The 26,819-nt window shown below is 31.7% G+C and overlaps 1 protein-coding gene across 2 annotated transcripts in view; it reads left to right on the plus strand.

The window, feature by feature from the left end:
* ARHGAP32 (Rho GTPase activating protein 32) overlaps window positions 1-26,819 on the plus strand; it is a 417,059-nt gene that overhangs the window by 319,961 nt on the left and 70,279 nt on the right. The window contains exon 1 of one of the 2 annotated variants that reach the window (XM_051986688.1): window positions 17,345-19,555. The exons of the other annotated variant lie outside the window; for it this stretch is intronic. The gene's annotated coding sequence lies outside the window, so the exon portion shown is untranslated. Of the gene's footprint in view, window positions 1-17,344; window positions 19,556-26,819 lie in introns of those variants that run through there. 2 annotated transcript variants of the gene reach the window in all.

A 26,819-nucleotide genomic window follows, 5' to 3' on the forward strand; every position in this document is an offset into this window, starting at 1 on the left:
ATTTAATTTTATTTTTTCTGAGATCTACCTTCTTGCCCTTCCATCTTCTCCCTATATATTCACCTTGTCACCCCTCAGTTCGTAGACCCCTATTGAGAAAGGAAGAAAAATAACTTCTTACAGATACACACACACACACACACACACACGTATATATTGCTATATTTCTCTGAATTAGCTTCCTTAAAGTTTCTTTGAGCACAGTAATATTCTATCATATTAACATAGCCATTCCCCAATTAATGAGTATCCCCACCATTTTCAGTTCTTTGCCATCATAAACCAAGTATTATAAATGTATTTGTATAGTACATCATTTTCTTCCTTCTTTGATCTTTTCAGGATATACATAATATTGCAGGTCGTGCCTAGTTTAATAGCTTTTTGAGCATAATTGCAATATGCTTTTCAGAATAGTTGAACAAGTTTGCCATTTTACCAACAGTGCGGCACTTAGTTTTCCACAGTTCTGTTAACAGTGGTTCTTTATTGTTAATTTTGCTAATCTGATGGGTGTGACATGGTACCTTAGAGTTGTAATTTGCCTTTCCCTAATTATTAATGATATAGAATATTTTTTTTAAATTTGGCTGTTTATGAAAGAGTGTTCCAAATCACTATTGATCCAAAAAATGCAAATTAAGATAACTCTGAGATACCTCTACACACATGTCAGATTGGCTAAGATGACAGGGAAAAATAATGATGATGGAGGGGATGCATTGTTGATGGAGTTGTGAACGAATCCAACCATTCTGGAGAGCAATCTGGAATTATGCCCCAAAAGTTATCAAACTGCATACCCTTTGATCCAGCAGTGTTACTATTGGGCTTATACCCCAAAGAAATACTAAAGAAGGGAAAGGGATCTGTATGTGCTATAATGTTTGTGGCAGCCCTGTTTGTAGTGGCTAGAAACTGGAAATTGAATGGATGCCCATCAATTGGAGAATGGCTGGGTAAATTGTGGTATATGAATGTTATGGAATATTATTGTTCTGTAAGAAATGATCAGCAGGATGAATACAGAGAGGTTTGGAGAGACTTACATGAACTGATGCTACGTGAAATGAGCAGAACCAGGAGATCATAATATACTTCAACAACAATACTGTATGAAGATGTATTCTGATAGAAGTGGATTTCTTTGACAAAGAGACCTAACTCAGTTTCAATTGATCAATGATGGGCAGAAGCAGCTACACTCAAAGAAAGAACACTGGGAAATGAACGTAAACTATTTGCATTTTTGTTTTTCTTCCCGGGTTATTTTTACCTTCTGAATCCAATTCTCCCTGTGCAACAAGAGAACTGTTTGGTTTTGCACACATATATTGTATCTAGGATATACTGCAATATATTTAACATCTATAGGACTGCTTGCCATCTAGGGGAGGGAGTGGAGGGAGGGAGGGGAAAAATCGGAACAGAAGTGAGTGCAAGGGATAATGTTGTAAAAAATTACCCTGGCATGGGTTCTGTCAATAAAAAGTTATTATAAAATAAATAAATTTAAAAAAATAAAATTTGGCTGTTGATATATCATGTGTCTCTTATTCTGAAAATGGGCTGTTGATTCCTTTAGTCTCTTAGCCAAGAACTTTGTTATATTCTTAGAAAAAACCTCTTATGTTTACAAATTTGAAGGAATTTGGTAGGACCCTGCCTCTCCCTTTTTTAAACAGTTTAGAGTAATATTAGAATTGTTTTTAAACATTTGGTAGAATTTAATTGTAAATACATCTAATCCTGATTTTTTATTTGTTTTTCGCTTTGTGAGTTCCTTTATGATTAGATCAGTTTTTCTCCCTAAGATTTAGTTTTTAAAGTTTTTTTATTTCTTGCTCTATTAATCTGGATGTTTCATATTTTTATTTTATTATTTATTATTAATAATTATCCATTTTATTTAGGTGTTCAGTTTTAGTGGCATGTAATTTGATAAAATGGTACCTAATAATTTCTTTTGCTTCTTCATTGGTGATGAAATAACATCTTTTTATTTCTCATACTAGTTGTTTTATTTTTAAATCAGTTAATCTAATAATTTATATATTTTATTATTTTTCAAACAAATTTTATTCTTATTTATTCACAGTTCTCCAATTTTGTTAATTCTTTGGTTTTCAGGATTTCTTTGTGGCAATTAATTGTGGATTTCTAGGCTACTGGTTTTCTAGTTTTTTTAGTTGCATGCCTAATTAATTGGTCAGCCCTTCCTCTCCTTTATTGAAGAAAATATTTTGACTTTAAGACTTTCTCCTACATTGTATTTGTATCTTTTCTTTCCTTTCTTGTAAGTTTTCTTTTGTTTTTAGCTGTGCACTTTTTACTTTATTCTTTTTCCCCCCTTTTGTGTGTGTGTGTGTGTGTGTGTGTGTGTGTGTGTGTGTATCTATATATGTGTATATACACACATACATCTAAAACAAAATTAATATGATAGACATATAATGGAGATTTCTCTCTTAATTGAATCTTTTTAAAGTATGACTTATTTTTCTACTACTTCTGATCATTGTGTTTCTGTATATCTCTTATTTCTTATTCCTTCTAACACTTCTACTTTATTGGACTTTTCTTGCTATTATTTAACTTCCCTTTGCTCCCCTCTGATCTCCTCCACACCTTAGATTCCTTCATATTTTCTCCCCTCAATATTTTTCTTCTCCTTAAACCCATTCCCATTAATCTGCACACACCTCTATATACCCTACCTTATCTTATTCCTTTCCCCTTATGTCTTTATAGATTTTAGAGAGTGTTGTGCCCTTTTTGATATGCTTTATATATGTATATATATATATATATATATATATACACACACATATATATTTCTCTTTTTAACCTATTACCTTTGTTAATAGGTTTTCATTTCTACCAGTCCTCCCCCATCTAATGTTGCTTCTTGCTCTTGCATCTCATTCATATAGCACCATTGCTATTTTTACCTTTTTCTAGACAGTTTTGCTTCTTAAAGTCATATAATACTTAGCTGTACCCCAATATTTCTTTTGGACTACCAAATTACTAATATCAATCTTAGACATGTGGTTTACATTTCCATATATAAAACAAAGAATTTGTCCTTATTGAGTCCCATGAAATTAGTCTTTAATGTTGGCTCTTGTGTGTTAAGTTTTTTATTGAGTTTGCAGATCATGAAAATCTGACAGGTTATTTAATGTCCATTTTTTTTCATTCAACATTATAATTAATTTTACTCCATATAAAATTTTTAGCCACAACCCTAGTTCTTTGATATATAGTATAGGTTCTGCATTGGATCTGGAATAACAGAGTGAGGTCAAGAAGCTGCTCAAGTCTGATGGAATCAAACCACTCTCCTTTAAGATAGATTAGCAGGACTTCAAAAAAGGTCATTTTTACTGGGATGAAAGAGGTATTCAGCCTATCTCAGATGGTATCTGGGAAAGCCAGTGAGAAGAACTTAAGCACAGTAGACCAGCAACTGAGACCCTCAATCCTGGTTCAGTATTAGAGAAGATCAGTGAGGTAGCCTCCAGTCCCAGCAGAGAAGACAGATTGCCAGCTTGGGAAACCAGGCTGTTTGGAGGATTACTTCCTGTTATGAGCAAGACATCAAACCCAAGGGGCTGGCTCCTTGTGCTCAAAGCCAAGGCTCTGATGTATACAAGAAGTTTGAGATAGTACCAGAAAAAATTAACAGCATTAGCAAAGGTGCAAGATATAAAATAAACTCATATAAATCATCAATGTTTCTATAAATTACGAATAAAGCCTAGCAGCAAGAGATAGAAAAAGAAATTCCCTTTAGAACAATTGTAGACAAAATAAAATATTTGACTGTCTACCTGCCAAGACAAACCTAGGAACTATATGAACACAATTACAAAACACTTTTCACACGAAAAAAATCAGATCTAAACAATTGAAAAATATCAGTTGTTCATGAGTAGGCCAAAACTAATATAATAAAAATGACGATTGTACCTAATTTGTTCAGTGTCATAGCAATCATGCTGGCAAAAATTATTTTTCAAAGCTAGAAAAATAAGGATAATAAAATTCATCTGGAAGAACAAAAAAGGTCAAGAATAGCAAGGGAATTAATGGGCGAGGGGAAGATAGTGGCCCATCAGTACCAAGTGCTGGCTAATAAATTGAATCCGTGGAATAGGTTAGATACACATGATACAATAATCAGTGACTCTAGTAATCTAGTATTTGACAAGTCACAAAATTCTAGTCTATGGGATAAGAACTCATTATTTCACAAAAAAAAATGCTGGGAAATTGGAAAATAACATGTCAGAAACTCAATATAGACCTACAATTCACACCTTATACCAAAATAAGGTCAAAATGGGTACATGATTTGGGCATAAAAGGGTGATATTATAAGCAAAGTAGGAGAGCAAAGGACAATTTCCTATCAGATCTTTGGAGATCAACTTTGATTACATTAAATAAAAAAGATTTTGTACAAACAAAATCAAAAAAGCCTAGATTAGAAAAGAAGCAAAAAGCTGGAAAAATATTTTTATAGCTAATGTTTCTAATAAAGGCTTCATTTCTAAAATATATAAAGAAATGTATCAAATTTATAAGAATACACATCATTCCCTATTTGAGAAATGGTCAAAGGATATGAACAGACAATCTTTAGATGAAGAAATTAAAGCCATTTCTAGTCATATAAAAATGTAAATCACTATTAATTAGCAAAATGCAAATTAAAAGAACTCTAGGTACCACTACATACTTCCCAGATTGAGATGAAAAGAAAAGATAATGATAAATGTTGGCAGAGATGTGGGAAAACTGGGACACTAATACATTGTTGGTGGAATTGTGAACTGATCCAACCATTTTGGAGAACAATTTGAAACTATGCCCAAAGGGCTATAAAACTGTACATACCTTTTGATCCAACAGTGTCTCTACTGGGCCCAAAGAGATCGTAAAACAAGGAAAAGGACAAATGTATGTACAAAAATGTTTGCAGCAGCCCATTTTGTATTGGCAAGGAACTGGAAACTGAGAGGATATCCATCAGTTGGAGAATGGCTGAATAAGTTTTGTCATATATGGTATAAGTTACAGTATATGAAATGTTAGGGAAAATTATTGTCTTATATAAGAAATGATCAGGAAGATGATTTTAGAGAGACCTGGAGAAACTAAACGTGAACTGATGGTAAATAAAATGAGCAGAACCAGATCATTGTATCTGGCAACAAGAAGATTATACAGTGATCAATTCTGATGGACATGGCCCTTTTCAATGATAAGGTGATTCAGGCCAGGTCCAATAGACTTACAATGGAAAGAACCATCTGCATCCAGAAAGAGGACCATGGGGACTGAATGTAGATCACAACATAGTATTCACCTTTTTTGTTGTTTGCTTGCTTTTTCCTTTTTTTTTTCTTTTTTCCTTTTGATCTGATTTTTCTTTTTCTTTATGAGTACTATTTAAGAGTAATATTAAATGGTTACCTTCCCAGGAAAAAGTTATATAATTGAAAAAAAGACTTAAAAATCAAATGAGAGAAATTGAGGAAAAACTAACTGAATAAGAACCATCCAAGAAAATATGAAGATTATGAAAAGAAAGTCAACCAATGAGAAAAGAAGATCCAGACTCTTAAAGAAGAAATAGAACAGGGCAAGGGTAATCCAGTAAAGCACTAAATAAAAGTTAAAGAATATAAAAATAGAAGAGAATATAAAACATTTCGTAAGAAAAACAACAGTTCTGGAAAACAGATCAAGAAGAGAAAACATAAAAATAATAGGACTGTCTGAAAGTTTCATATGACTAGAAATGATTTTAATTTCTTCATCTGAAAATTGTCCGTTCATAGCTTTTGACCATTTATCATATATGTGCTTTTTGTGCTCTTATGCAGGAATCTTCAAAGTTTTATTATTATCTTACATTTCTAAAATTATTTCAAGTTCTTCACTATTTTTTATTTGTTTTTAAAGGTTTGGGAGGGATAAACTACAGCCCCCAAACTATTATAGTTTTATTGTGAATTTTTCCCCTTAATTCAATTATTTTTTCCTTAAAGTATTTAGCTGCTGTGTCATTTGGTGTACATATATTTAGCAATGACATTAATTCATTTTCTCTGGTATATTTCAGGAAGATGTAGATTTCCTGTTTATATCTTTTAATTAAATATATTTTTGTGGTGCTTTGTCTGAGATCCTGACTTCTACTTGTCTTTTTTTTTTTAATTACAGCTGAAGCATAATAGATTTTGCTTCACTCTGTTTTGATTCTGTGTACAATTTTTCATATTATATGTTTCTAACAAATGCTGTGTTGTTGGATTCTGCTTTCTAGTCCATCTTGCCCTTCTGTTTACTGAGTGTTTTTTCCTATTCATGTTCATGTTTATGGTTTTTAATTGTTTATTTTCCTCCATTTTATTCTCTTATACTTTCCTTTTTTTCCTTTCTTTAAGATTTTAAGATTTTTTTTTGCTTATTACTAATCCCTCTCTTAAATCTACTATTCCTATTATTTCTCCCTTTACCTTCATTTCTATTTCTGTATTGAGTGAAATGTGTACTGTACTTACTAAGATCAGTGACTTTGAGAAATATAATAGATATTATCCTTTTAAGTTATAAATTCTTTTAACTTCCTTTTTATTTCTAGGTTTCTCAATTTACATTCAGATATTTAAAATCAAAAGTATAATGACATAAGGTTTATCTTAATAAGCCCTAATTAAATAACTTTGGTCAGACCATTTCCACTTTGAGTGTCAATATAAGTCATCTCAAATTTGGCCTTATTTATTCCTTTAAACATTCCTTATTCTATTAAGTAATTAACATGTTCCTTTTACTTTCAATGGGATTGTCTTGATTCTTATATTTATTGACTTTGATTTGAACATTTTTCATTTAAAAAATTTGATTGAGGGGCAACTAGATGGTGCCAATAAAGCCCCGGTCCTGATGTTAGGAGGACTTGAGTTCTAGTGTGGAATATGTCCTAGCTATGTGACCCTGGACAGGTCAGTTAACCCCAATTGCCTCCGGAAAAAACAATAGATTGAGTGGAAATTTTGCCAAAAAAAAAAAAAAAAAAGGGAAGAAAGAAAAAATGAAAATATTCAGTGTTATGAAATATTATTGTTCTATAAGAAATGATCAGCAGGATGATTTCAGAGAGGCTTGATGAGACTTACATGAAGTGATGCTAAGTTAATTGAGAAGAACCAGGAGATCATTGTACATGGCAACAAGATTATACTATGATCAATTCTGATGGACATGGCTCTTTTCAACAATGAGATGATTCAAGCCAGTTCCAATGATCTTGGGATGAAGAAAGCCATCTACTCCCAGAGAAAGGACTGTGGGAACTGAGTATGGATCACAACATAGCATTTTCATAAATGAAAAAATTTTTGCTTGCAATTTTTCTTCTTTTTGTTGTTTGCTTGCATTTTATTTTCTTTCTCATTTTTTCCTTTTTGATTTGATTTTTCTTGTGCAGCAAGATAATTGCATAAATATGCAAGCATATATTGAATATTTGTTTAACACACATTGGATTATTTGCCATCTGGGGGAAGGGGTAGGAGAAAGAGGGGGGAAATTGAAACACAAAATTTTGCAAGGGTTAATGCTGAAAAATTCTCCGTGCATATGTTTTGAAATTAAGAAGCTTTAATAAAAAAAAAAAAAAAACAATAAAAAAGAAGAAATAAGAAGAAAAAAGAAAAATATTCAGTAATTTTGGTCATTGCTTTTTACACACAACTTGAGAGATTCTGATTACACACAGTTTTTGCAAAGCTCTGTTCTAGACTGTGTCTAAATGAAATCTAAAATTTTCTGTCATTTATAGCCCTTCAATAGCTTATTCATAGATTTTCGTTGTTCTTATACCTTCCTCCTCACTATTTACTTTGAAATCCATTCTTTCTTTTTCTCATACAATCAAACTTAGTCTCCTAATTTGAAATATTTTTACTGGCTGTCCTTCATACCTGTCATTTCTTCTTCTCATCTAGCTTCCCTGACTTCCTTCAAGTCTGTTAAAATCACACATTCTCTTTAAGAAGCTATTCCCAGTCCTCTTAAAACTTCTCTACCTTTCCTGTGGGATTATCTGCACTTTATCCTTTGTGTATTTTTTTAATATAGTTGTGTATATGTTGTTTTCCCCATTGAGTTGTGAGCTCATCCAGGAGTACCTTGGTTCAAATCTGGCCTCAGACACTTAACATTTACTAACTGTATAACCTTGGGCAAGTCACTTAACACCAATTGCTTCAGCGCCCTCCTCCCTCCCCCCAAAAAAGTTCCGAGCTCCTAGAGAGCAGAGAGTGTTTTGCCTTTCTTTGTATCCCCCCTCACTCAGAACTATGTCTGGAACATAAAAAGATTATTACAAAAACTTGTTTATTTGACTTATTGACTTGATCAAACTTCAAGGAGAAATGCTTGATGTTTTGATTCTTTTTTATATCTATAATTTAGCTAACTTAGACATCAGCCTATATAAGTTTCCTTCAAAGTTCAGCTAAGGGACCAGGTTCTCTACAAGTTTTCTACAAATTCCACAAGAGATATTTCCTCCCTCCCTCAACCATTGTTAGTGTTGTCCCTTTGCCAGCAAGAAATCACTTTGCATTTATTTGACATATATAGTATATTTTCCTGCATACAGGTTTTATTTTTCCTTGTAGCATATAAAGTCTTTGAAGGCAGCAACTATTTGATTTTTAATCTTTTTTATCTCTTAAGTTTCCAGATAATTTTTGTACATAGAATTATAGACTTAGAACTTGAAGGAAGCTCAGATAGCATATTGCTGTAGAAGAAACTTAAACATAAAAATAAATCATTTGCTCAAGGTTTTACTAAATGGAAGAGCTAGGATTCCAGTGTAGGTTCTTTCTGGCGTGACCTGTTCTTGATTAACTCATGTTGATATTTAGCAATCACCAGGACGATAAAAAGCTTTGAGTCCATGTTATACGAGGGATGTTTGAAGGAACTGGGCATGTTTAGACAAGAGTAGTATCTCAAGAGTCATCATGTGAAGGAGGGAGAGAATAGACCTGTTTTATTTAGGACCAAAGGGAAGCTGCGTGAGCAGTGAATGAAAGTTGCGAAGGTAAATGAAAATTTGGTGTCATGAATACATTAAGCCTCATGAGGTGGCATATTCTTACTACCTGGAAGTCTTAGAGCTAATGAGATGACCACATTTTGGTTAGATGATAGTGAAGATTCTTTTCATGTTTGGTTTGGATTGTATGATTGATGAGGTCCAACCCATTCTAAAATTTATTTGCAGGTTCTGTTCTTCAAACTGAACATCTTCAGTTTCTTTAATCCTCATCTAACATGGTTATGGGGTCCTTCACTATCCTACTTGCCCTTTTATGGATGCCCTCCAAATCATCAATGTCCCTCCCAAACATTCTGTGCCCAGAACTAAATTATTCCATATATATGAATCCACATATGGAAAGTAAAGCAATATTGTAAACTCCAGAGTCCCAAATACTATGCCTTTTTATTGTAGTCTTTAATAATACAGGGCGTCTCCATACACTTAGACTTTTGGGACATCCTCAATCAGTTTATTTGACTTCCCTAGCATATTATTGATAAATTTCAAGCTTTCTGTCTAATAAAACCCCAAATTCTTTTCAGACAAATTACCTGGTCATGCCTCTCCCCCATCTTTTGAAGTTAATTTTTTGTCCCAATGTAAGACTTTATACTTATCTCTATTAAAATTCTTCATATTAAAGTTAATGTTCTAAACTTTTGATACCAATTTTGAATTTCGATCATCATCCAGTGTATATCCCTCAGTTTTGTTTTATATACATGTCATGTGTGACTTTGTTCAAGTCACTGATTAAAATATTAAGCAGTGAAGGTCATCATATATTCCTGGGACTTTTCTTCCAAGGAGAGTTTCTTCTAAGTTGGCATCAAATTATTAATGACTCTCTAAGTCTAGCCATTTATCCATTTATCTCCCTTATCATCTAGCATAACTCTCAGTATTTTGCCCTAGAGTCATATACTGAATGCCTATTAATTTTCTAGGTGAAAAAATATAGAAAGACAAGTTTCCTGTCCTCAGGAACCTTAGTCTAGTATATGTATGAAGGGTCTAGTGAAAAGAAAAAGGTAGTTAAGAAGACCAATTAGATTTTATTTACATGTGAGATAATGATTATCTAATCAAGGCTGGTATTGGGGAGTTAAAAAGAGGAGGAAGAAAAAATTGACTTGGCAATTTTCAGATTGCCATATAAATTACCACACAAAACATTTCTTATGCTTATTTCTTATTCTTGTTTCTTATTAAACTTATGGTTATAATGTATTAGCTTGATATTGGCTATCTTGCTTTAAATGTTGCTTTTGAATAAGGACCAGAATCTCAGATAATTCTTTAAACCTGTTACATATAGAAAGATTGCATTAGCATTTGTAAGGGCAATTTCCACACCTATTACATAGGTGTCAAGATCCTTGACTTGCTGACACATTTCCATTCCACATTTTTCAAAATGGATAATTATTCTATAACTTCTAACAGATATATTTCCAGAAAATAACAGATTTTTTTTTCTACTGATAACCCTTAGTATTCAGAAAAATAAATAATTCTTTTGAGTTTAAGAGAGAAGTGTTTATATAGGTTTGAGATTTGATGGAACATTTGGAAAGCCATGTCCAGCCTGTCCTGGAAGTTTAGTCTTCTGGGGAAAAGTCTTCTGAAACTCTGTAAATGAAGATGACTAAAAACCAAACACTGCTATTGTTTAGTTGGAGGATCTCATCACCGTGATCACATCTCAAAAGAAAGCCACTGTTATATTAAGGTCTTTTTTTTTTTTTTTTTTTTTGTGGGGGAAAAGAGGGAAGCAGTTGGGGTTAAGTGACTTGTCTAGGGTAATATAAGTAGTAAGTGTTAAGTATCTGAGGTTAGATTTGAGGTCAGGTCCTCCTAATTTTAGGCCTGTGTTCTATCCACTGCGCCACCTAGTTGTCCCAATCTACTGTTACATTAATACACTGTATTTGGTCTTTTGAAGAAATGGGTTAATGAATATGTGCACTTTTCTTACAATCTAGTCCTCTTCTTATAAATTCTACTTTACACAAATAGAACATTTGTACCCTATATTATTTTAGGAAAGTAGTCAGGAAATAAAATGTCAAAGATGTGCACTCTATATTTCTCAGAAGAGGCAGATTGAGTATATGCTTTAGACCTTTGGAAGAACTTTCCCTGACTCATTAAAAGAGAACAGAAGATTTCTTCTAATCCCAAACTATTAAAAAAAAATCTTCAACTTTTGACTTATCAGCCCACAAAAGAGTTGCTTTACAAGAAGAAGAATTGGAAACATTTTATTTACTTTCATCACTTTGTATTATGTTTATTTACATATATATCCTTTAAATGTCTACCTATTTATATTTATATATCCATATATCTGTTTATATCTTCCTATAAAGTTGAGTGTTCTTTATATATGATTCTTTGATATTCTTAAGAGATTTTGTGCTATCCCTTTGGAATAAATTAAAAACCAAATTAATTGAAGTGGTTTTTGTAAAAACTGTAGAAAGAATATATCTTAAACTCACATTTGTCATTCTGTAGTAGGCTCATAAGTAGCTGAAGTTGTTGTTTTAGTTAATTATTTAAGTTTCAGGTATAGCTGATGAAATATTAGCACATCTCCAAGAACAAGTTCAAAAAGTGATGAATCAGCTCATCTTTCTTTAAATAAATTGCTTCTCAAACTTTACTTCTTAGTTCATCATGTATCCACTTTTATAGATCATTTACACTTATATAGATCATTTTTGTTTCCATTATTGTTTCAAAACAATTATTTCTCTAGAACTTCAGAATATCTTTTTGACTTTTAGCCCTCTCCTCTCCCCCCCCCCATATTACTAATATGACAATTTTCATTTTTTACTTCTGTTCTGCATGGAAAATTGTACCCACACCAAGTAGCATCTGATTACTTGCTTAAAGGAATCTGACTTTCAAATTAGGGCTTATAGACTGCTGCTTCTGTCAATATAACTATAAGTTTGAGAGCAGATAAAAAGAGAGCGTATGAAGATAATTCCAAATTTTAAGCAATTAAGCCTTCATATGAATCCATATAATGGAATATGAAGATTTAGTCTTTGTTTTGTAAAAAAGTTCACTACAGGATTTTTCAGTTTTTGTAAATTTTTAAATTTTCTCACAAGCACATCTACTATCCACGTATATTACTAGGAGAAAGAAAAAATCTGTGAAAACAGGGTAACTCATAAGCTTACTTTTGCTTTTTATTGAGACATTATTTTGTTTATTCTTTTAATTAAGCATTGTGATATTTTTCAGAATATATAGTTCTTCCCTTCAGAATTAAAAGGTCCAGGTATCAAATATTCAGTTGTTCACATTCCAAAAGATCATCACTGAATTGGTCCTACATTTTTTCCATGTTGTCTCTTAATGGCTTTTATACTAATCTCAGTTTATTAAAAGGCTATGCATGTTAGGCATTTATGCCCCAGATTGTTTCAGATATATTGATCTATCAAGGATAATTAAAGTATAGCTTTTGACTTTAATCAAACTGATTTTATGGGTAATAGTAAACAAGAGTTCAGACTGAATTTATTTTGATAAAGTACATATTTGCAAAAATAGAGCCAAATGCTTATTTATTCATAATATCTAAATTAGAAGATAAGCATTATTTTCATATGGCTAATGAAAATATAGATAAAAATAATAATTTGAATTTTCAAATTCTCAGAGTGTATATGGAAAGATACTTTTAAAAAAACTACATTTTTTCCCCCTGGATATTATTTAGAAAATTGGAGGATAATGGCAGAGGAGAATGGTTACAAGGGAAGGTTTGTGGAGTATTTTGTTTGGTTGTGTTTTGGCTCAGGACCCTTAAGTAATTAGGAGAAGATGAAATGGGAGTTTGCTAACCAAGGCAGAGTCTTGAAAAATCCTATCATTCAAAAATGCTAACCTTATAGGCAGTATCCAGGACAATTGCTAACCTGTTTACTGATTATTCATTTACTTAATGAGTATACCTCCTTAGAAAGCCTAAAAATCATCTTAGAGTGTAGGTTAATTAGGAATACTTATCTCAGTATTTATTAACCTAATATCATATTAGACATAAGCTTGGCAAATTGGTCCTTATTCTCATTTTATAATATAAGTTGTATAGTTTTTTTCCCAGACTTAAGACTGAAGTAGTTAATATTGATGTTTTTCAACTTTTACAAGTCTCAAGAATATTAGTAAGATATGAAATATAATATCTTCTTCTAAAAATGGAATTATTTAAAACTTTAGACCTTTTTTTAAGAAAAATATCATTAATTCTACCACTTAAATGAAGAGACTACTTAAAAAATGCAACATATATAGATGTATATTTCGAAATCATTATATCCTTTTTTGTAGAAAAGAAACTCGACTTGGGGGAAGGAGATAAGTATTTGTATAGGCGCTGTGTTGATAGCTTTACAAATATTATCTTATTTTATCCTTTATAGTAACAAAGAACTTGAAGTAGTTCCCCATCAGTTAGGGAATAACTTAAGACAAGTGAATAAAATCGAATATTATTGTGCCATAAGACACAAAAAATGTTAAGAAATATACCTAGAAAGACATACGAATGGATGAAAAGTGAAATTTAAAAAGAACCTGGAAACAGTATACTATAAATAAAAAGAACTATAACAAAACAATATAAATTGAATGCTATAAAATTATAATGGTCAAGGTTGGCCCCAAAGAAGAGGTAAGAAGATAACTTTCCATTCTGTTTCACAGATGTGGGTAACTATAGGTATGAACAACTGCTTATAGTGCCAAATTTTTAAGATGTATTGGTTAGTTTTACTTAACTATTTCCCTCTCTTCTTTTAATCTCACTATAAGGAATAGGGAATTCCTATTCCTTATAGGGAATTTTTCTTGGGGAGATGAAGAAATAAGTAATAAATTGGGAAATATTAGTGATATAAGATAAAATATATTAATACTAATGTATTTGTGTTAAATGATGCAGATCTTGGTCACGTCATACATTGATTGCACTTGCTTTATAATTTCCCCAAGTTTTCTTTGCATAGTGATTGGGATTTTTCTGGTTTTTTAAACTGTATTCTTTTGTTACTTTTAGTACTTTTAGTTACTTTCCTTTAGAGGAAAGAACAGCAATGCCCTTGCTTTTTTCTTGATTTTTAATGGATATTTTCCTTTCTTACTTCCTTACCATAGTAGTTTCCTGTGTCACAAATGAAACATATAAGTTAACTCACCTGATAGTAACTTATTTGACCACATATACAAATTCAATATCTGTAGTTCACCACTTTTCTACCAAAAGGAGGGATATATGGATTATATAGTTCTTTAAAAAAGTATCACAAAAAAATATATGCCAGCGTTTCTTGTGGTAGCAAAAAACTAGTAAAAGAAATAAATGACCATCAAAGGGAAATGACTAAACAAATTGTAATATGATGTAATATACTATTTCTATGCTATAAAAAATAATGATTTTCAGGAACTTAGAGAAGGATGGGCATATGAATTGGTGCAAAGTGAAATAAACAGAACCAAGAAAGTAATATACACAATGACTGCAACAATATATATGGAAAGAACTATAGCAAAATAATTGAAATTGAATGCCATGAAATTAAAATGATTATGTTAGACACCAAAGCAGAGGTTTGGGAAGTGTTTTTCCTCCCTCTTTGTACATATAGGAGACTGTTGATGTGAAAAAATACATATAATCCCAGATTTGGGGGATGTGCTAATTTGCTTTGCTGAATTGGGATTTGTTTTTTTTTCCCCAGTCTGGTTAGAAATTCTTCCCCAAAAAAATTGCAGGCCTGAAGAAATACCTATTTAGTAAGCAGACAACTCTTATTATGGTTGTTTGAACTAATGGTAAAGTAATACTCTCTGAGCTACTAGTTAGTAAGCTTTTGTGGACTTTTCAAAGTGTCATAGCTTCTAATACTTAGAGATTGGTAGAGGAGAGAGCAACTGTTAGTATTCTGAAAAAACTTGAAATATAAAACACTTTTAAGGCAAACTAGGTATGTTGTATTTTAATTTTTTAAATTGAATTAGATAAGCAGTCATTTGTAGTACTTATTTTTAGAACATGATAAAGACTTAGAAAAGGAAAAAGAAACTATATTCAGAAAACATAAAAAATTGTATCACATAAATTGAAGAGAATACATAGTATATCAGAAAAGGAAAACTAATGTACTCATTTATTTCATTTTGTATTTGTTGTTTTCTTTATGATTACATAATGATTTATAAGTCTATAAAGAGGTTTGATCTTAACGCATAAGAACTTTTTGAGGAATACTTTGAATAGTACCTTGTATAATAAAATCTTAAATTTAAAAATATATATTTATATTTTAAGTTTTATGTAACACCTTGCTTATGTAAACTTATTTTATTCTCGTAGTAGACAGTAGTGTACAAATTTCATTGATTGTTAAATAAAATAACTTAAGTTAAATAACTAAATTTATTTATATTTAATGAGCCTTGTGACATTTTACATATAAAATGTTTGTGCAGTATTCTATTCTTTTGATGCAATTATTTACTTTATGCAAGTGGGCATTGAATTAATAAAATTTTGCTAGATATTCCTTAATTTGGGGTAGCGAGGTGGCACAGTGGATAGAACACTAGCCTTGGAATTAGAAAGATCTGAATTTAAATTTAGTCTCAGACATTTACTAAGCATCGGGTTCTGATCAAGTCACTTAACTCTGATTGTTTCCTAAAAAATTGTCACGAAGCCATATTTCTATCACATTTGGATATCAATCATACTTTTTTTTATAATAGTCCATATTTCTAAGTATAACCTTAATTATTGACCATGGTTTTCAGTAACATTTGTTAGATGAGTTTCCAGGCCATTGAAGTATGATTATCTTTATGTTTTAGATAAATTTCTTAAATTTGAATGACATGTGGCATCATGTAAGAGTGTATTAAAATATTTCCCCTCTGCTTAGGAATGTCTTTAGTTCTAAAACGGTTTTATTTGTGGGCAAATCAGAATATTTATCATAGTTTATTGTTCCCTCATTGATGACTTACAGGCCCACTGAAAGTTTAATTAAAAAAAAAAAAGAAATTCATCAAACTATACAGATCTGCCAGGCTCATTTGAGATTAACAATAGTTTTTATAGCATTAAATGAAAAGTGTTTTCACCAGTAAAAATTTTTTTTCCTAATCTTAATCTTTATAGTAATAGTTAGCATCTGCTTTCCCCTCTTCACCCAGTCTTTTGACTGTTGTTTTTTAAACTTTGAATTCTCTGATATATTGCATGAAAATCAAAACACCCATACGACAAAGGTCTTAACTTGTTTTCAGAGGAATAATTAGGCCATTTTATAGCAATAATTTTCTAATTCTTAACACTTTTAATTTTCTGCCATAGTTAATTCTTGAAATTAGACATAGCGAATTCCTGTTTTATTGTTATTTAAAATGATGTTTGAAATGTGACTTCCTCATACCCATAGCAGTTACAGTATCACTAACAGCCATTGAAGTGTGCTTATCAATAGCTAAAACTGTTACATACTTCCTTGAAGTTAATCTGTTCTTTAAAAACAAAACTAAAGGGTTCTTTAAAACAAAACTAGGTGGCTCAGTGGATAGAGCACCAGACCTGAAGTCAGGAAAACCCGAGTTCAAATCTGATCTTGGACACTTAATACTTCCTAGCTGTGTGATCCTGGGCAAGTCACTTAATTCCAATTGCCTCAACAAAAATAAACAAACAAACAAATAAATAAATAACAAAAACAGAAAACCCAAAACAAAAGAGTAATATGACATGTGTCTGTCATGAAACCTAGCCCTCAGCTGTCAGAAAATTAAATATAAGGTAAGGAAACAAACACATTTGGTTTGGATCATTGTCAGACACTAAGTCATCCTAGATTCAGAAGAAATATACATGCAGGACAAATGCTGCCACAAAATGGAATCATATAAAAATAATTATTTGTCCCAAATAATTTGCCCACAACTGTAGCTTGTGAAAAGAGGTCATGCAACATAATCACCATTTTGCAGATAGGGAAACCTAAATTTAGTTAAATTACCTTACATAAGAACATACAGCTAATAAATTGTGATATATGATTAGCAAGTATAACTTCACTATATAAATAAATATTAAGTTTTAAAATATTTGTTTGCCCTGTTATTCATATAACTTTAAATGAATTATTTATTTTCTAATCCTGAAAGAGTTACTAATTCCTTTGCCTACTTAGTAGTAGATTCTAATCACCATTCTTCTTTTGAATGACTCTTGCTTTCTAGAGAATTATTTTGCTATTACTTAGCATTCCTATGGTATATTAGTTGTTATGATAAAGTTTCAATTATTCTTTATTGACTAATCATTCTCTACTGTGATTTTTTTTGCTGAATTCACATCTCAGGGTCATGTGAAAATTGTCAGGAGATCTTTTTTCATTCTATAAAATGTGCTAAGCATTTGTTTCAAAACATAGAACTAATAAATTGAATGAAATCCATCTGACAGTAAAACATTTTATCTGTCACATATCTCAAGTTTTTGGGTTTCAGGTGACAGCCATTATAACTAATTGTACAACTACTCCACAGAAAAACAAACATGAACTGCTATTAGAAATATAATTTCTTTTTAGTTCAGCTGGTTATTTCAAGGCATTTTATCTCCTGCATAAATTTCTTCATTTTATTAACCTAACTGAATTGTGTATATAAGGAAGCAAAGAACAAATCACTTTTACCACAGAAGCTTTTAGTAGGACAAAATATAATTTAAAAAATACTTTTTGTCTACTTTGTGCAAGGTACTGTGTATAATATGATCTTGGCAGGGTTTGCATCCTGAAAAAGAATACATTACTAATATTTAGTAGAAATTTCCTGGAACAAAATAAGCCATTGGTTATCTCTTTGCCCAAATACTCCCAATTGGTTTTTAAAAGTTCAAAAATCCTTTGACTAGGTGTATATTTAGGATATACAGCTCTATTTATTTTCCCTTTAATCCTTTTTTAAAAAAAAATTCTCTTTATTATTATAGCTTTTTATTTACAAAACATGCATGGTGGATACTTTTTCAACATTGACCCTTGCAAAACCATCTGTTTCAACTTTTCCCCTCCTTCTCCCCACCCCTTCCCCTAGATGACAGATTGTCCAATACATGTTAAATATGTTAAAGTATATGTTAAATCCAATATATGTATACATATTTATACAGTTATCTTGCTGCACAAGAAAAATCAGATCTAGAAAGAAAGAAAAAAAAACAACATACAGGTCTATTTTAAAAGCCAAGCAACATGCGTGGAAGTCTTTAGCAACTTAAAAATAATTGGTGGTTTCAATGTCAATGAACAATTCAGACAGTCAGTAAACATTTGATAAGCTCCTGCTATATGTCATCTAATTTCAGCATTAATAAAAGCATTATTAACACTAAATGTTCCAAAGAAGTAACTTTTTGGGTGTGGTGATAACTTAGTATCTTTGTCGGTACTCTAAGATAGGTAATGAATTGGGACAGACCTAATATCGCTAAGAGGTAATTGAAAGACTGTCACTTGCATGTGACTACCTACTTTGCAATAATGATAAAAAGTATAAGAGACCTTGGAAAATTTTCATTTTTAATATCTAAGAAAAATTATAGAATACTGGGCAAAATAAAAAACAAAAAAACTTTCTAACATGCCATCAAAAAAAAAAAAAAAAACAATCATGGCCCAGATATGAAAAGATCTGAAATATTCTTCTAGAATGTTGATGATGATCTAATGAGTCAGCCTTTTTACTAGCAGTGCTTCCTGTTTGCTCAATAATTTTTCTTATCTTCTTTTGATCTAGAATACTGTCATGTTGCATATCACCTTCCTTTTTTCCCCAAGATTTATAATTTAAATGACTAGGATGGTAAGCAATAAAAAAAATTAAGGTTACAGATTTCATTTTAGAGTTTTCTGAGCAGGAAATTATTACCTACAAGAAGAGATGGTAATGGGTGGAGCTAGAGAAGTGCAGCCTGTTCTACAAGTCTGAGCTTTGGCAGGGGCGTTCCTTTGGTATTGCAAAGAACTGTGTGTGTATGTGTGTATGTGTATGTGTGTGGCTGAGCGAGACCGAGTCTGTGCTGGCAACTGTACTGGTAAGCCAACCTCAGCACTGATTGCTCATCAGGGAACAAAAGAAAGGCCATGGGAACTCTTAACTGAGAAGGGCAGTGCCTGAAAACTGAGTTTGAGCCAAGGAGTTCTGTGGAGAGTTGACCTGGACACATCCTGTGGCAGAAATGCCTCTGTAGATCCTTTTAGTTCTTCAAGGTTACAGTGGAATGTACTCTAAATTGATTGCTGGATTAATATTACAGTCTTGATTCTAAAACCTGGACCTGGACGAAAGGTAAGAAAAGCTTGAGCTTTTACAAAGTATTCAGAATCTTATTTGCATAAACATTCAGTAGAAATATTTTTAGGTTATGTTCGGTCATATGTTTCAGCGTTTGTTGCTAAGTTGCTGTTCAGTTATTTAACATCTTGATGTTTCTTGGAGTGTTAATATGAGCAATGCTTGTTGAAAGGTAACCATTGTCTAAAAAAGGGTTTTGATCAGTGGGACATTGGAAAACCAGAAAAATCATTATCTTTCTATATAGATTCAGGGAATTAATCATGTTTTATTGAAACGAATTGAATCACTTCCTGGTATTATGAAGGCATGAAGAAAATGTAGCATAAACTAATATTAATTATTTCAGAAATAAAAGGAGCATACCTTCTATCCCTCCCTCATCCTGTGGAATAATTCACATCTGATAATCTTTTTTTTAAAGAAATACTACAGCTAAGAAAAATTTATTCAGACATTATAAAGTGAAAAAATCTTTTCTTTTCTTTTCTTAGCATTATGCCCTTTTTTACTTCGAGATAGGAAACAGAGAAGCAGCAGCATTTTTTCTCTAGAAAATATTAATTACATATTGTTTTCTGTTGTGCAGCTGTTTACATTAAGATAGTAGACTCAGTTTACATTTAAATCCTTGAGAATGATTAGCTATTTGTTATTTTATTAGCTATTTTGATGTAACCAGAGTTTTCCTTAAATTATCCAATCAACCTTGTTCGTGGTAGAATAGGTAACTAAAGGAATATTGGTAGTTAAGTACAGTCCAGGAGAATACTTGAGGGCAAGGACTATTTCATAATTTTATTGTTATCTCCCCATTGCCTAGAATAGTGCAACGAGAGGCACAATTATTTTTTAATTAAATACCCATCTATCTTATGTGATCTTCAGAACACTTTTGTGATGTAGATATTAGCATAATTCTAGCCCATTCTTTAAGTCCCAGTAAAGTTAAGATAGAAGAATTGTCTGCCCCAGAGCAGTCCTGGCAGGCCCAACCAGACCCTAATCAGTCTGGGATTATTGGAAATTTTTAAAAGTCCCAGTGCCAAAGAGAGAAGAACAAAAGTTAAAGTCACTTAGCAAAATTTGAAGATCAGACGCTTTTAAAGACACCTATTGTCATCTCAGGTCCTCAAATGTAAGTCCTAAACTTTTGAGGAAGGTTAGAATGAAATGAGACAAAGTCTTCAGAAAAAATTTCAGGTATTCTTTTTTGGGGGGGTGCATCTAGTGAGGCACCCAGGTTAAATCTATTAATGAGTGAGCCAGAAGAAATACTCTTGAATCATAGACACATACTTTGGTCTTACTTACAATTACTATTACTTACTGTTTCACACACAGTATATAATCATAACCTTGATCAATTAATTTGGTTCTTACAAAGGTAAAATAAATTTCTGGCTAAGGCAGCAGATTTAGAAATGAGCTAAGTCAAGTTTTCTTAAAATTTAGTATAGCCCTTCAAGTCATGTTGAAATAAAATTATAGAAGTAAAATTCAAATTTACATTTACATAGATTTCTGACATTATTGAATTTGCTGTAATCTGATTGATCAGGCTGAAAATTATAAGAAAAGGGAAATTGTTTTTCTTAAATTGGAGAGTTATAACTTTAAATCTTTAGCCCTATGGTGTAATATGAATATTTTGAATACTTATAGATACATCTTCTTTTATCTTTGATGCAGCTGGATCCCTGAAGGATGTAAATAATGACATCACAGTATGAATGAGATAAGAGAATAGATGAGCAAATAATCTCATGAATAAGTTTTCGTTTTTTTAGCAGCATAATGTGAAAAATTATTTAAAACTGTGCCCATCCCAAGAAGAAGGTGTCTACGTCCCCAGAGAAAATTATTCCCCAAACTTGTTATATCCCATTTCAGTATTATAACTGTTAAGAGTTTTTAATTTATCTTTCATTTTTATTCTAACTCACTTTTGTAAGTATATACTCATTTTTTCCTCCTCCGTTTTTGGCAGAAAAGCAATTGGTTATTGTTTTCTACATAATAACCAAAGTGGTACAAATGATCACTTTCAAAATAAAGCTCATTTTGTTGATCATGAATTTGGAAGTAAATTAAATCATTCAATTGGTTTTTCAATCTAAAATATTTAAAGCTCAAAACTTATTAATTGTATTCTATACTCAGCTTTATTTATTGTAAGAAATCAGAAACACACAGGCAATATGTGATAAATCATAATATACCCAATTACACAATTTTTTGCTGCATGATGAGGGGATAAAATACATATTCTAGAGAAACTGAGTTTCTCAAATTTTATCACAGTTTATCAAACAGTTATACAAACAGAGTTGTATTTGCAATACTATAATTGGTGTCATATTCCAACTGGTTATAACAAAATGGATACAAATTTTCATGGTTGAAAGGACCTAAGTTCCATGTCTTTTCAGTTTGGCAAAATATAGGTTATAATAGGGAGATCAAAAGAATAGTACTATTTAACTTTGTTCAAAGACACTAGGGCAAGTTGTAATTTTATTTAGGATATCCAAACATTTTAGCTAATCATTGGCATTATAATACAAATAAAAGCTGTATTGAAAACCCTGAAATAATATTATCTTGTTATGCCTCTATTTACTAAAATAAACTATGCCTCGGTCTTCTATATCTATAAATGCTTCCTTTCTTTTATTTTCTACTTTTCTTTCATTTGCACCAGTGCACTTATCTAATCAGTAATATGGGGAATCTGTCAAAATTCTTCTCAAGGATTGTTGTTTTCAATCAGTAAAACTGATTAAACTATCTCTCAGGTATGTTTTTTTTTTTCTATCAAGAGGTGCATCTCTCTTTTGATTATGAACTGTGATATTCCTGAGAAATACATCTCTCTCCCTTCGAAGTTAGAAGGTCCAAATATCAAATGTTCAATTATGCACATTCCAAAATAGCATTCCTGAACTGGTCCCAGTTTTCTTCCCTGTTGTCTCTTGCAGCTGTTGCCATCCATCAGTTTATGTCTGACATTTTGTCCCAATCTATTTTGTTTTATTGATCAATCAGTAATTATGGTACACCTTTTAACTCTAAATCAAATTGGCTTTATTGGTAATGGTAAATTAGAGTTCAGGCTGAATTTTTATTGAAGGGCAAGCTTGGAAAAAAATCAGATGCTTATTGATTCCTGATGTAAAAAATTAGAAGATAAACATTGTTTATATTTATACATGGATAATGAAAATATAGGCTCAAATCATCACTTAATATTTTGAATTTTCAGATATTCTGTGTGTGTATGACACTTTTTCTAATCATATTTTCCCCCCTGGACATAGAATCACAAAATAGATCGCATTTTTTCCACAGAATATTATGATTGTATTTTGAACCAAGGATGTGGGGAAATAGATATGACTACTGATACAACATAGACAAAGATAAAACTGTATAAAAATTTAAATAGTAAAACTATGTTATAGCCTATTACCTGGACATAAACATGCCATATAAATGTAACACAAGATATCTAAATCTAATATACAATTTATAACAGATACTGAGTATTTAATCAGTAACAATTGTGTTTGTTGCTTGGTAGAATATTGGATGGTCCAGATTTTAAAATGAAACAAAATAAAACAATTTCCCCAGAACGTTTGAATTTAATGTTTTTTTTTCTCTTGAAGGATTTCTTCACAGCAGAGAAATTTCAAAAAATAATTCCATTTAGTTTATCAGCATCAAGTACTTTAGTCTCTTTATTTAAGACTATTGATAGCTGTCAAAACATTTCATTCTTGCTTAGACTTCTAGAACTCAGAGAAATTTCAGAGATTATTATAAAATGATATAATAGCCATAATCTCAAGATTAGAATTTATCCTACAGAGATTAAGTATGAGACGTCTGGGGGAATTAAGATATGAGTGTTAGGTAGTTTTGAATGAATATCATTTTAATAAGTAAAACAAAGAAATGAAGATCACACATTCTTGCATTGTACTTTAATTTCATAAAATAAAACTACAAAGCTATTAATTGTATTTTGTCATAATATTCTATAATTATTGACATTTCTGAATTATCCATTAGAATGTTTATATTTTTCTTTTAAAATAATTTAGCTATACAATCACTTTTATTTCTTTTGGGGATTTTATTCTTTCTTTCCGGTATATTGCCTTTGAAGAACTAGAAGCACTAGTAAGTAGAACTAGAGAAAAGATCAATTCAGTAGGATCATATCAAAATTTATAGTCATGAAGATAGTTTATTAGGTATTTCCTTGATTGGTGAATATTTCAACATAAGCTAGGATTTTTTTAAAAAACTATTGAAGCATTGATGTAAAAACTGAGAAACAACAAAGAATAAGCATCTGTATGTGACCATGAGCAAATCACTTAACCTCTTAGTATGTGGCAAGTGTCCTCACTCACATTGTCCATGTATATAAGAGGAAGGAATTCCTATTCATAGAATTCCCTACATAGTTGAATGCATAGCTTTAAGCTAAAAAAATTTTCATACTTATTTTTAAACACTGGTTTAAATATACTTAGTGAGAGAGGTAATGACCTTTGGATTTAAGTTCTGCCTCTGACACATACTGATTATGTGATTATGAACAAACCTCATAAGACTTAAGTTGTACCCTATAACCAGGATATTTCTATTATTCAGTGACATTCCTCACCAAAACAAAACAAAATAAAACAAAACAAAAAAACACTGGGAGGGGGAAGACTTTATCCAGGTCACATATATTTTTATTTCTTGAACTGAAGATTTTTGAATTGTATTCCTTATATTTTCATTCTATACTAAGGATCTGATAAATAATGGATAAAGTATAAGGAAGGAGATTTAAGCATATTTAGCTAAATGTGATAGAGACACCCTAAATAGGTTTGTTTGGTCTCTGTTACAAATTTAATTAAATGAGCATTTAATAAATACTTATTACATGCATGATAATTACTTTGAGTTGAGTGTATATGAACTTGAATAAGACACAGCTTCTTCAACTATGGTTTGTGATCCCATAAGGGGTATTGTAATTGAATGTATAGGTTGCAAAATTCTGATTAATTATCAGTAAATATTTGATTTGTGTTGCTATTTTATATATATCTGGGATCATGTAAAACTTGGTCAGGGAAAAAGGGATCATGAGTGAAAAAAGTTTAAGAAGCCCTGGAATGAGATGTATTTCTTGCCCACTTGGAGCTTATAGTCCAATAAGAGAGATAAAAACATGGAGATTAATTTAAGACATAAAATTTCTAAATATCAGGTACTTTTCCTCTGGATTGGGTACTTTTACTTACAAGTGATGACATTTGAATTGATTGTTAAGGGATGAGAGGATTTCAGCAAGTAGAAATGGGTAGGGATGTGAAAGATATTCTGTATTACAGGAGAATGTGTAGAAAGGGACACAGAGACAGGAAATCTTGGGATCATGGTTATTGACCGGAAAAGGACCTGTCAGCTTGAATGACAAGTATTTGATGTGGGAGTAGTGGTATAACTCTGAAAAATATAGCTTAGAACTGCTGCATATCTGAGAACTAAGAAATTTGGATCTTATTTTATAGGGAGTGGGTACCAATTTAGTTAGGGAAATGAGAAAATAGAGATAGGTAGATTAGTTAGGACATGATTTCAGCGGTCTGCACTATAAAAAATGAGGGTCTGAAGTAGTATAGTGACAAGGGAGGAACTTTTTTTTTTTTTAAACAATTCATCTTATTTTTTAAAAAAAATTATTGCAAGTTCCTTCCCACTTTCCAACTTCTTCCTTTCCCTTTTAGAAGGCAAGCAATATGATGTTTTTTATGCATGTGAAGTCAAGGAAAATTATTTTCCATGTTCTTTAAGAAAACCCCAAAAAATAAAGTAAATAATGTGCTTCAGATTAAACTCACAGTTCATCAGTTTTCTGTCTAGAAGAAAATAGCATTTGCTGTTACTAAATAGTAATCTGGCTCTGCTCACTTAATCTCAGATTTTTCTGAAACAATCTTGTTTGTTGTTTTTTGAAGGAAAATTAAAGCTACCAAATACGAAGAAGGGATAGACTTCAGAAACTGAAAGGCTATCCCTTGAAAAAGATTTGAAAAAAAGGGAATTGAAAAAATGAAGAGTAGGTCACCTAGCTTTTATTAAAATCCTACTGCTAGGTACTATACTAAGTTCCAGAGATACAGAGAAAGGATGCAAACAACAGTTCTTGTTCTCATGAAGCTCACTCAAACAGTGAAATAATATACAAAGAGCTATTTTCAAATAAATATTATGTATAGTATGAATTGGAGGTAGTATCAAAGGAAAGGCACTTTGATTAAGGGGGAAGGTTTCTTGTAGAAGGTAGGATTTAGCTGAGACTCGAAGGAAACCAGGAATCAAAGATGAGGAGAGACAGAAGGGCTACCCAGGGGGAAAAATGCCCTGATTTGGGAGATGGGAGTATCTTGTATAAGAACCAACAAAAAGGACGTTCTTTTTGGATCAAAGATTACATGATGGATATAAGGTGTAAGAGTACTAAAAAGGTAAGAAGGGGCCAGGTCATGAAGGGTTTTAAAAATCAAGCAGGATTTTATATTTCATCTTAGAGGTGTGAAGTCCAGGTTAGCTCCCTGTTGACCTCAGGATCAGCCAGAGTCAGGAACAACAAAACTCTTTGGTCTTTAGGGAGAGAAATGAAGGAGATGGACAAAAACTGCCACAAGCTCTCCCTTCTTCTTCTCTTCCAAAATGACTTTGGCTTGGCCTACTCCACCCCCTAATCCCTCCTACAATTATCTGTCTACACCAAAAGATCCAGGCACAGAATAGTGAGAAGGGTCATTTTCCACGCATATGCTAATAGAGTATTGTCCAATAGGTAAAGTGCTCAGTTGTCTGATTGCAGTGCACCTATTCAGAGTTTCAGACCTTTACACAGAGGCAACAAGAAACCACTGGCATTGATTAGATAAGGGGAGGACATGGTCAAACTTGTTCTTTAGGAAGATTGGTTTGACACTTGAATAAAGGGTGAATTGGAATAAGATGTAAGGCAAACCAATCAGATAGTTATTATACTAGTCTAAGTGTGAGATAACTCCAAGGTTTAACTGAAATCAGAGGGATGGTTCATATTAAATAGGAAGATGTTGACTAGTTTGGAACATGCTGAGTTTGAGATATCAGTAAGACACTTATGGCAAGATAAAGCTGGTAATACACTTATGTTACCTGCCTCACAGTATTTTTGTGAGTAAAA

This window comes from Antechinus flavipes, chromosome 3, assembly GCF_016432865.1.
Source record: "Antechinus flavipes isolate AdamAnt ecotype Samford, QLD, Australia chromosome 3, AdamAnt_v2, whole genome shotgun sequence".
NCBI lineage: Eukaryota > Metazoa > Chordata > Mammalia > Dasyuromorphia > Dasyuridae > Antechinus > Antechinus flavipes.